Source organism: Microcebus murinus, chromosome 11, assembly GCF_040939455.1.
Source record: "Microcebus murinus isolate Inina chromosome 11, M.murinus_Inina_mat1.0, whole genome shotgun sequence".
In the NCBI taxonomy this organism is placed as follows: Eukaryota; Metazoa; Chordata; class Mammalia; order Primates; family Cheirogaleidae; genus Microcebus; species Microcebus murinus.
In genome coordinates, this window is record NC_134114.1 from 27,756,140 (window position 1) to 27,764,985 (window position 8,846).

Below are 8,846 nucleotides of genomic sequence, written 5' to 3' on the forward strand. Positions count from 1 at the left end.
TGACAGAGCAGGGTTCTAATCCTGTCTTTGCCTATGAGCTGTGTGACCTCGGGCAAGTTACTTAACCTCTCCATGCCTCAATTTGTTCATCCCTCTAGTGGTGACAATCATTTCTATTTTCTAGGATTGTTGAGGATTAGATCAGAAACAAAGGTAAAGTCGCTGGCATGTTTGGTAAAGGATGCTTGTTTGGGGTATTATAATAATGGGGTCACAAATTTGCTCACACTACCACTAGTACATACGGAGAAAATGCAGTTCCTTCATTTATTTAACGGATATTTATGGAGGGCCTACTATGTGCCAGGCACAGGCATGGGCAATGTAGATAAAGTCCCTCCCTTCATGGAGCTACATTTTATCACATGTGTAATATAGGGTGCTATGGACTGAATTATGTCTCCCCCACCAACATGCATATGTTAAAGCCCTAACCCTCAATCTGACTGTGTTTGGAGATAGAGTTTATGAGAGGAGATTAGGGTTAAAGGAGGCCATAAGGGTGGGGTCCTAGTCCAACAGAATTGGAGAGAAGTCTCTCTCCACAGGCAAGTACCAAGCAAAGGCCATGTGAGGACACAGCGAGAAGGCAGCTGTCGGCCAGCCAGGAAGAGGGCCCTCACCAGAAATCAGTCAGGCCCCGAGGGTCAGACAGCGGCATCCCAGCGAAGGCAACACTGTCAACTAAATGCGCCTTCCTCTCCCCAAGAGGCAGGGAGTCCAGCCTCTGCCTGTGAGCGCCACTTCGCCTGAGCCACACAAACAGGATTATGCTGTTCTTAAAGATTTCCAGTCGCTGGTTTTAGTCCTTAATTCCCCTTTCTCTGCAGAAACGTCCTCGTTAGTCAAATTGCAAAGCTTCTCTTACCACATACGATACACAAACCTTCAAGTACAGAAGGGGAAAGCATATGTTGAAAGCCTGTTTTATACCAGGCACCTCACAAACAACCCAGTGTATAGGCATTATTCTATCCACTTTATTTACGGGAAAGTTGCGGTTCAGAGGACAAATAACTTAACTCAAGGTAGAGTTGCCATTTGAGTTCACATCTAAATCCAAAGCAGGTGTTTTCTGCCTTAAACTAACCCTGGGAAGTCAGTCCGGTCAAGCACTGCAAACCAGAACTTCATCTAAAACAAGCCGTGGGCTACTCTCCCAGGTCGGCATTTTACAAGCTGTAGTTTTCAGCTTAATGTGTCCCAGTTAGCATTTTTTTAATGAAAGAATAGAATAGAAAATAGCACATGTATCAAAGTACTGCTTTGGGGACATTTTTATCTGAATTATTTACATGTGTGTAGGCTTGTATCTTGATTAACAAATTTTAAAGCTACAGTTCCAAGCTTTTGCTGATCTATAACCAATAAGCAATCGATAATTTTTTCACCCTGTGAATTCAAGAGTTTGAGTGCCTTTCAGTTCCCAGAAACTCACCATCTTCAAGGGACTGTTCCATCTTCCAAATACAAATTATTCCTTAGGAAGTGACGCTGTGGGATTGTATTGATATCTTAAAGAGCCAAGTGTTCCACCAACGCTCATTTCCCAAATTCAGTTCTGGGCTCTGCTGACAGAGGTTCCTCTGACCCAGTCCTCCCAAATCGCCTCACACTGGCGAATTTGAAGACGACCAGGTTAAATTTCTCTTAAACAGCAGTAGCCGCTGGTGCTGCTTGCCAAATGGAGAAGTAAGTGCGCGCTGGCACATAGCTCTGGAAACAGAACTAAGTGGAGGAATTCCTTGTTAGCACTGACATCTGGTGGTCGTCAAGAGGCTGGCACCTGAGTCTCGAACTTAAAGGAAAGCATCCACCTGGGAACCAAGTACCAACCCTGACTCGGGCAAATTGATTCCTGCTGTCCCCACACCCCTCCTGGATCACCTCCCTTCTCCATTGCAGCCGGACTCAGCAGGGTGGAGGGAAAGGACAAGGATCTAGAGTCAGATGTCGCCAGCTGCCGTAATCTATGATGGGATCCTGGCAAACTACTTAAACTCTGAAGGACTGAGCTGCAAAATTACGATAAGAAAACAATCTACAGTGGGCACTGGGGTATCTTATTTTATTTAACCTTCAAAAACAACTCCTTTGATATTAACTTCCAGGTATTTATTAAGCATCCAAAAAATATTGGTTCCCTTCCTCCTTCTGCTATTATTTAAGGCCACACTCTCTAGTCCTTCGAAGTCCAGAGTCCTGCTTCCTTTCCATCACTGCTTGCCTGCCTTACTTCATTGAAACAGCAACTAATATTTATGGAGTGCTTACAATGAGCCAGGTTGTTCTATGGTAAAACCAAGTAGTTTCAGCCCTCTGAAGCAGAGAGACTTTCATCCTCCCCAATTTTATGGATGAGAAAAATGAGGTGGGTGAGTTTAAGTAGGTTACCCAAGGCCACACATTTTTAAACTCAATAGTATAGCTCCAGGGGCATACTCTTAACTTTTGAGCTAAATTTAACTCTGCCTCCTGTTATAATTATGATCACTATCTCCATTCTACAGATGAGAAAACTGAAGTTAAACTGAAGCCAGGCATGGTGGTTCATGCCCATAATCCTAGCACTTTGGATCACTTGAGGCCAGGAGTTCAAGGCCAGCCTGGATAGCATCGTGAGACCTCATCTCTACAAAAACTAGAAAACTTAACTGGGTGTGGTGGCACACACTTGTAGCCCTAGCTACTAGGGAGGCTGAGTCAGGAGGATTGCTTGAGCCCAGGAGTTTGAGGTTGCAGTGAGCTATCATGACACCACTGCACTATAGGCTGGGCAACAGAATGAGACCCTGTCTCAAAAAAATAAAATAAAAATAATTTGAAGTCACAATGTAAACAAATGGTGAAGTTGGTATTCCAACTCAGATAGTTCAAATCTAGAATCTTTGGTCTTAACCAGTCTTCTCCTTTAGTCTTTCATGTAAATCCAGCCTCCCACCTAGCATGTGATCTCAGAGCAAAGCCATCTCTGCCCACAGAAGGCACTTCCTCACCAGGAGGTTGATGACAGTGGTCGTAATCAGGTCACCCTGGCAAGGGAGGCTGGTCCAGCCTTTGTGACCTCACTACTGTAGTGCGACCTCAAGGAGATAAATAGAGAAGGCCCTGGTCCTGTTATTCGAGATCCACAAGGCCACAGGACAGAGAGACAGAGTCACCGAGGCTGTAATTATCAAAAGGAGTTTTATTGTCTAGCTCGAGCTAGCGTCTGAGCCCCCAGAGTGCCAGTGCAGTGGCATCTTCTTCGGGCAGGGACCCTCCTTTGTGTGTTAGTCCCCTTTTTATAACTCAGTTGTTTACACACTGGTCATGCATCCGCCCCCACAGTGAATCTTCATCCTGCCCCTGATAGGCTCTAACCTGTTCCAGGTCTTAGCTGAGAGACTCCAGTTTCCGAGTTCTTTGTCTTTTTCCTCTGCATCCCATAATGTACTCATAATGCCTTGCGGTTAGCAAACAAGCAGTAAACAGAAGCTGGAAGGTGTCCATTATCCTTATAGCCCAGTATCTTACAGTCCCAGGTGATTCTCAGCAGATTTCCTGTGTAGGAGGGCAGATGGCAATAATACTGACACTAAGGAAGTTCTCAATTCATTCCTGACAGAGGTTTTTATCACTCCCTTGACTTAAACCCTCCAGTGGCTTCTCATGGCTCCAGATAAAGCCCAAACTCCTACACAGAGTTTCAGGGCCCGTTATTATCAGCCCCCTGACTCCCTCTCCATCCTCATTTGCAACCTCACCCATGTCAGAGTGGAAGTGAAGTGGTGGCAGGATGAACTTGTGTTATTCCCATGTCACTGTGCTCTCTTAACTCCAGGCCTTAGTTACACATGCTCTTCCTCGGCTGGAAGCCTCACTTCCCTTACCTCACCTCCCTACCCTAACTGCCCCCTGCACCCCCAAACCATGCTGCACACCTTCTCCTTGCTGACTGCAACTCTGACTTCGATGGAGGCAGCATGCCCTTCAGAAAGCCTTTCTGGTCCCTTCTTTGTTCTCGTTGGCCTCCTGGGCTACTTGCTACCATGGCAGAATATGGTCAATCTCCTACCAGCTACATGCTTCTTTAGGGCAAAAAGTATGTCTTCTTCACCACTGGACCCCAGTGCCTGACACAGAATAAATATATGCATATATAATATATATATACATATCATATATATATACATATCATATATATATATACATATCATATATATATACATATCACATATATATATATACCTATAAAATGGGGCATTCCAAACGGCCAGTGTTAGCATCTGTTTGGTACTGTGCCCTTCCCCTTCAATGTTTCTCAGTACCAGTGTTACTGGCATTTTGGTGAAACAATTCACCAGGTGGAACTGCCCTGAGAAGTGCCCCTGGACACCAAATGCTGTTAGGTCCCCCCCCCCACTCTACCCTCCCCTTTACCCCTCCCCATTTCCCACCTTCTCATCCCTGTTGCTATGACAACCAAAAATACCCTTACATACACATTTTTAAGTATCCTTTTTTAAAAGTACCTTCCCCAGGTCAAGAACCACTGTAGCTAAAAGATGGCACTGATTCCTATGGGGTGTACTTTCCTTGAATCAGGCATTCACAATGTTTACGGAATTTTTATATTTCACCTCTAAGGCCATTGCTTCTCAGTTACGCGTCATGTGCAAGCTGCAGGGACCCTCTTGGGTCACAGTGAACTTGAGTGTCCAGCAACAACATTACCATGATGAGTCTGCTCATGACAGGGATAAAGGGTCCACAAAAGTGTTGGTCGCCTTTCCAGGGCACAGATGACATAGTATTCACCATTTTCTACTTGACTAACTTGGTGAAAACTAGAAGAATCTTTTCCTGATTTCTCATTTTCTGTGGTTAACATCAAATACACAAGCAGTAGGCATCGGAAGCAAACGGCTAGCCTGAAGAAATGCCTTATGTGCTTTGAAGATGGCGCTGGGATTTAGAAGGCTTACAAGTTTTGTTGAATATTCAACATTGCTGATACCTAGTTGTGGCAGGAAAGCAAAAATCCTTGATTTGATTGATTGGTGGTCTTAGATTCTTTCTCTGCAAATGGTGATTTTTCAAAAAATGCCTCTCTTTCTAACTAGGTAGGACAAGAAGTAACCTCAAGGAATTTCTGTAATAAACGTGCCAATCCACCGTTGTATTTTGAAGGATAACCATTGTTTAAGTCAGGCCTTGTGTCTTCATCGTCAATGTCAGTACACAAAAGCGTGAAGTATGGGACACTGTTACGAAAAAGACTGAAAGGCTGCCATCATTTCTTTTATACTCATAGGCACTGATCACTTTAATCAAAGATAAAACATCTTGATTAAAACAATTAGCTTTGCCAATACATGTATAAGCAGAACATTACCTTGTAAATATGTTCATTTTCTTCTTCCCTACTACACGTATTGGATAATAGGGACAAGAAAAGCAGATGGAAGATGATTCCAAGTAATTTCAGGGCACTATTACACAGTGAGGCTGGTAAGATTTTTGTCCTTTTGGCAAATTCAAGGAAGCCAGCAGAACAAATCTCGTTTCAGGAGTGCGTTTTCACTTAGCTGTCCTCTAAATGAAAATGCATTAGTCCTAGAAAGAAAAGTGAAAGTTCTTCAACTGCTGAAGATAAAATGACAGATTTGGCTTCCAGCAGTACATTCTTGACAGCTACTAGAGTTTCAGGAAAAGAAAACAAGAAAATTAAATTTGACAGAAATGAAGGGGAGGAAGAAAAGAAGGAATTTTTTTTCCAGTTAGTTTCTTCTCAATGTCATTGAAGGAATTTTAGGGCAATTCAATAACGGACCATTTAAGCATCTGCCCCATATGCCCCTATAGATGTGAAAGTTATTTTAAATGGAGCTGCCACCCCACAGACAACAGGTGGTGACTACATGTTAGTCCACAGATTGATCGCATGATCACTTGCTCAAGACAACGTGAGGACAAATGTGAGCCACGACCTGCCTGGAAATGAACTGTGCAGCTTTCCATCAGCCTTCGTTTCTGAAAACTCAAGAATACACTCCTGCAGAATTTTTGCAAAAGCCCGTGCTCCAGTTTGGGCTTAAGATTGAGGAGCTTGTTTGTTCCATATTTGGATAGCTGTGCTATCCAATATAGCGGGAGCTATTAAAATTTAAATAAGTTATTTAAATCAAATATTTAAATTAATTAGTTGCTTTTATTTAAAATGAAACTAAAAAGTCAGTTCTTCACTCACACTAGCCACATTTCAAGTGCTCCCAAGCCACACAGGGACAGCACAGATAGAGAACATGGCCATCGTGGCGGAAAGTCTCATTCATTGAGTTTTCTCTGAGCTCAGGACAAGGACACAGGCTGAGAAGGGTGGAAACTGGGGGTGAGAAGGCACAAAAGGAATACAGCTGGGAAGGAGAGGTTACAGTGGACTTCTGTGAGCAACTAGAAGGCAATTCAAGTCAAGAAATAATTGCTGATTGCCTGCTCCATGAGAACAGAACCTGAGAGAAACAAAGACAAATGAATGAGATCTGGTTCCCGCCCTCAGAGAATTCAGAGTAGGGGAAAAGCAACAGAAATACCCATTACAAAAAAACTTTCACACAAATTACATAAGGCGCCCAAAGGGACAGACCAGGAGAGCCATGGAGGAGCTCATGGTGTTATTGATGGAAATCAAAGATGAGATTATTAAACGGATGAAGGATGGAAGGAGAAGGGGACCAGGAGCAGGAGAGGATGCCTTAATGGAAATGACAGGGATTGGAGGGACATGTGAGAGTGGAAATGCTGACAACCGCAAGCCCAGTGTGGAGCCAGGCAGGCATACGGTGTAGATACCCCCAGATTACCAAGGACCCCTTTTTATTAGTGCCCTACTACTATGTTTTGAAAGACTTTTATTCTTACAACCTGACATGATGGAACAGGCATATGCTTTGGAGTCAGAAAGACTTGAGTTTGAGTCCTAGCTCTACCACTGTGCACCAGCTATGTGACCTTAGGCAACTTACCTAATAATGTCTCTGAGCCTACATTTTCTTCCTCATCTACCAAACTGGAGATTATAATAGCTGTTTCTCAGAATTGATATGAGGATTGAGTGAAACAATGTGTGTGGAAGTGATTAACAGAGTGCTTAGCACAGAGTAGCTAATCCACAGGGCTTAGTTTCCCTTGCTTTTCCTGAAGGCAGGGGCTTTGGGGCTTTGGGGACAGACTGCCTGGTTCAACTCTTGACTCTGCCCCTCACTGGCTGTGTGATATTGGGCACGTTGCATTCCAACAGAGGCATTATCCGGTGACAGGTGAGTGTGGACGTGTTACAGCTTAAGCCCGAGCATACCACTCTTTGCAGCAAGAATGGGAACTACTGGCAAAATCACTTGGTAGGAATCCATTCACACTTCTTATGTGGAGAATAAATGTGGGCCAGCTAATCTCACAGTAACAGTTTGAGAATAGTGGGAACCAATATTGAAGCAAGCACTCAGAACAATCGGCGGGAGGAGAATTAAGTAGGGTTCCGTTTTATTTACACTTATGTGGTCAGATCTACTGTAATCTGCATCAGTAATGAGACCTCACAACACTTTATGACGGTTTACACTTTTAAAACTTAATCACATACATGCTGAGCCTATGGTGTTATCTCTTCTATAACATATCATCTGCTTCCTTTTCATTTGTCTTATCTCCCAAGCCAATATGTCATTTTCTTGAAAGCAAGAGCCGAGTGTATGTTCTTTATATCCCATGTGATACCTACGACAGTCCTGCACTTGTTGTAGAAAGAAAGCAAGGAAAGAAGGAAGGAGCTGTGTTAGGGTTAGAAATCTGAAATAAAATACCTATTTGACAATGTCCATACAGGGTAAGACTCACGTGGTCAATTACAGTCTAACATGTGGTATACGACCATGGCATCTAGTGCTACGTTATGGCCAAGTCTGGTCCGTCTTCATGTCAATCTCAGATAATCAAGACTGTATCCTGGAAACATGCCAGAAGAATCCTTTACGGTTCTGCAGCCATTCCTTGTTCTAAACTATTTTAAAGAGATATATTAAATCCTTTTGCTTATATTTCATATGTTTTTTGTTTTGTTTTGTTTTTTATTTTAGTGTATTATGGGGGTACAAGTGTTAAGGTTACTTATATTGCCCAGGCCCCCCTCCCACCTTGAGTAAGAGCTTCAGGCATGTCCATCCCCCAAACGTTGTATATCTTACTCATTGTGGTTGTATACACCCATCCCCTCCTCCCTATTTCATATGTTTTTAAAAATAGTACATGAATTCATTTCCTTGTAAAAGATTTGAATGACAAGGAAATATACAGAGTAAACCATAGAAGTTTCCTTCACCCCCTTATCTCACTTTCCACCCCACTGACAAGTCCTATTAACTATTTTTGTGTTTCCCTGAAGCAATCTAACTCACTGGGCTTAAGTTAGGTACATGTATTAGTTTCCTGTGGCTGCTGTAACAAATTACAATAAACCTAGTAACTTAAAAAAACAGAAATTTATTCTCTCAGTTCTAGAAACCAGAATTCCAAAATCAGTAACATTGGGCCAAAATCAAGGTATTCGCCAGGCCATGCTCCCTCCAGACGCTCTAGGGGTGGCTCTGTTCCTTGCCTCTGTTCCTTGCTGGTGGCTGCCAGCAATCCTTGGCTTGTGGCCACATCACTCCCATCTCTGCCACCGTGGTCACATTGCTATCTCCCCTTCTTCTGTGTGTGTCAGGTCTCTCTCTAATTGCCTGCTACGAGGATTGCATTGAGGTCACATTTAGGGCCCAATGGACAATGCAGGACAATCTCTTTATCTCAAGATTCTTAATCACTTC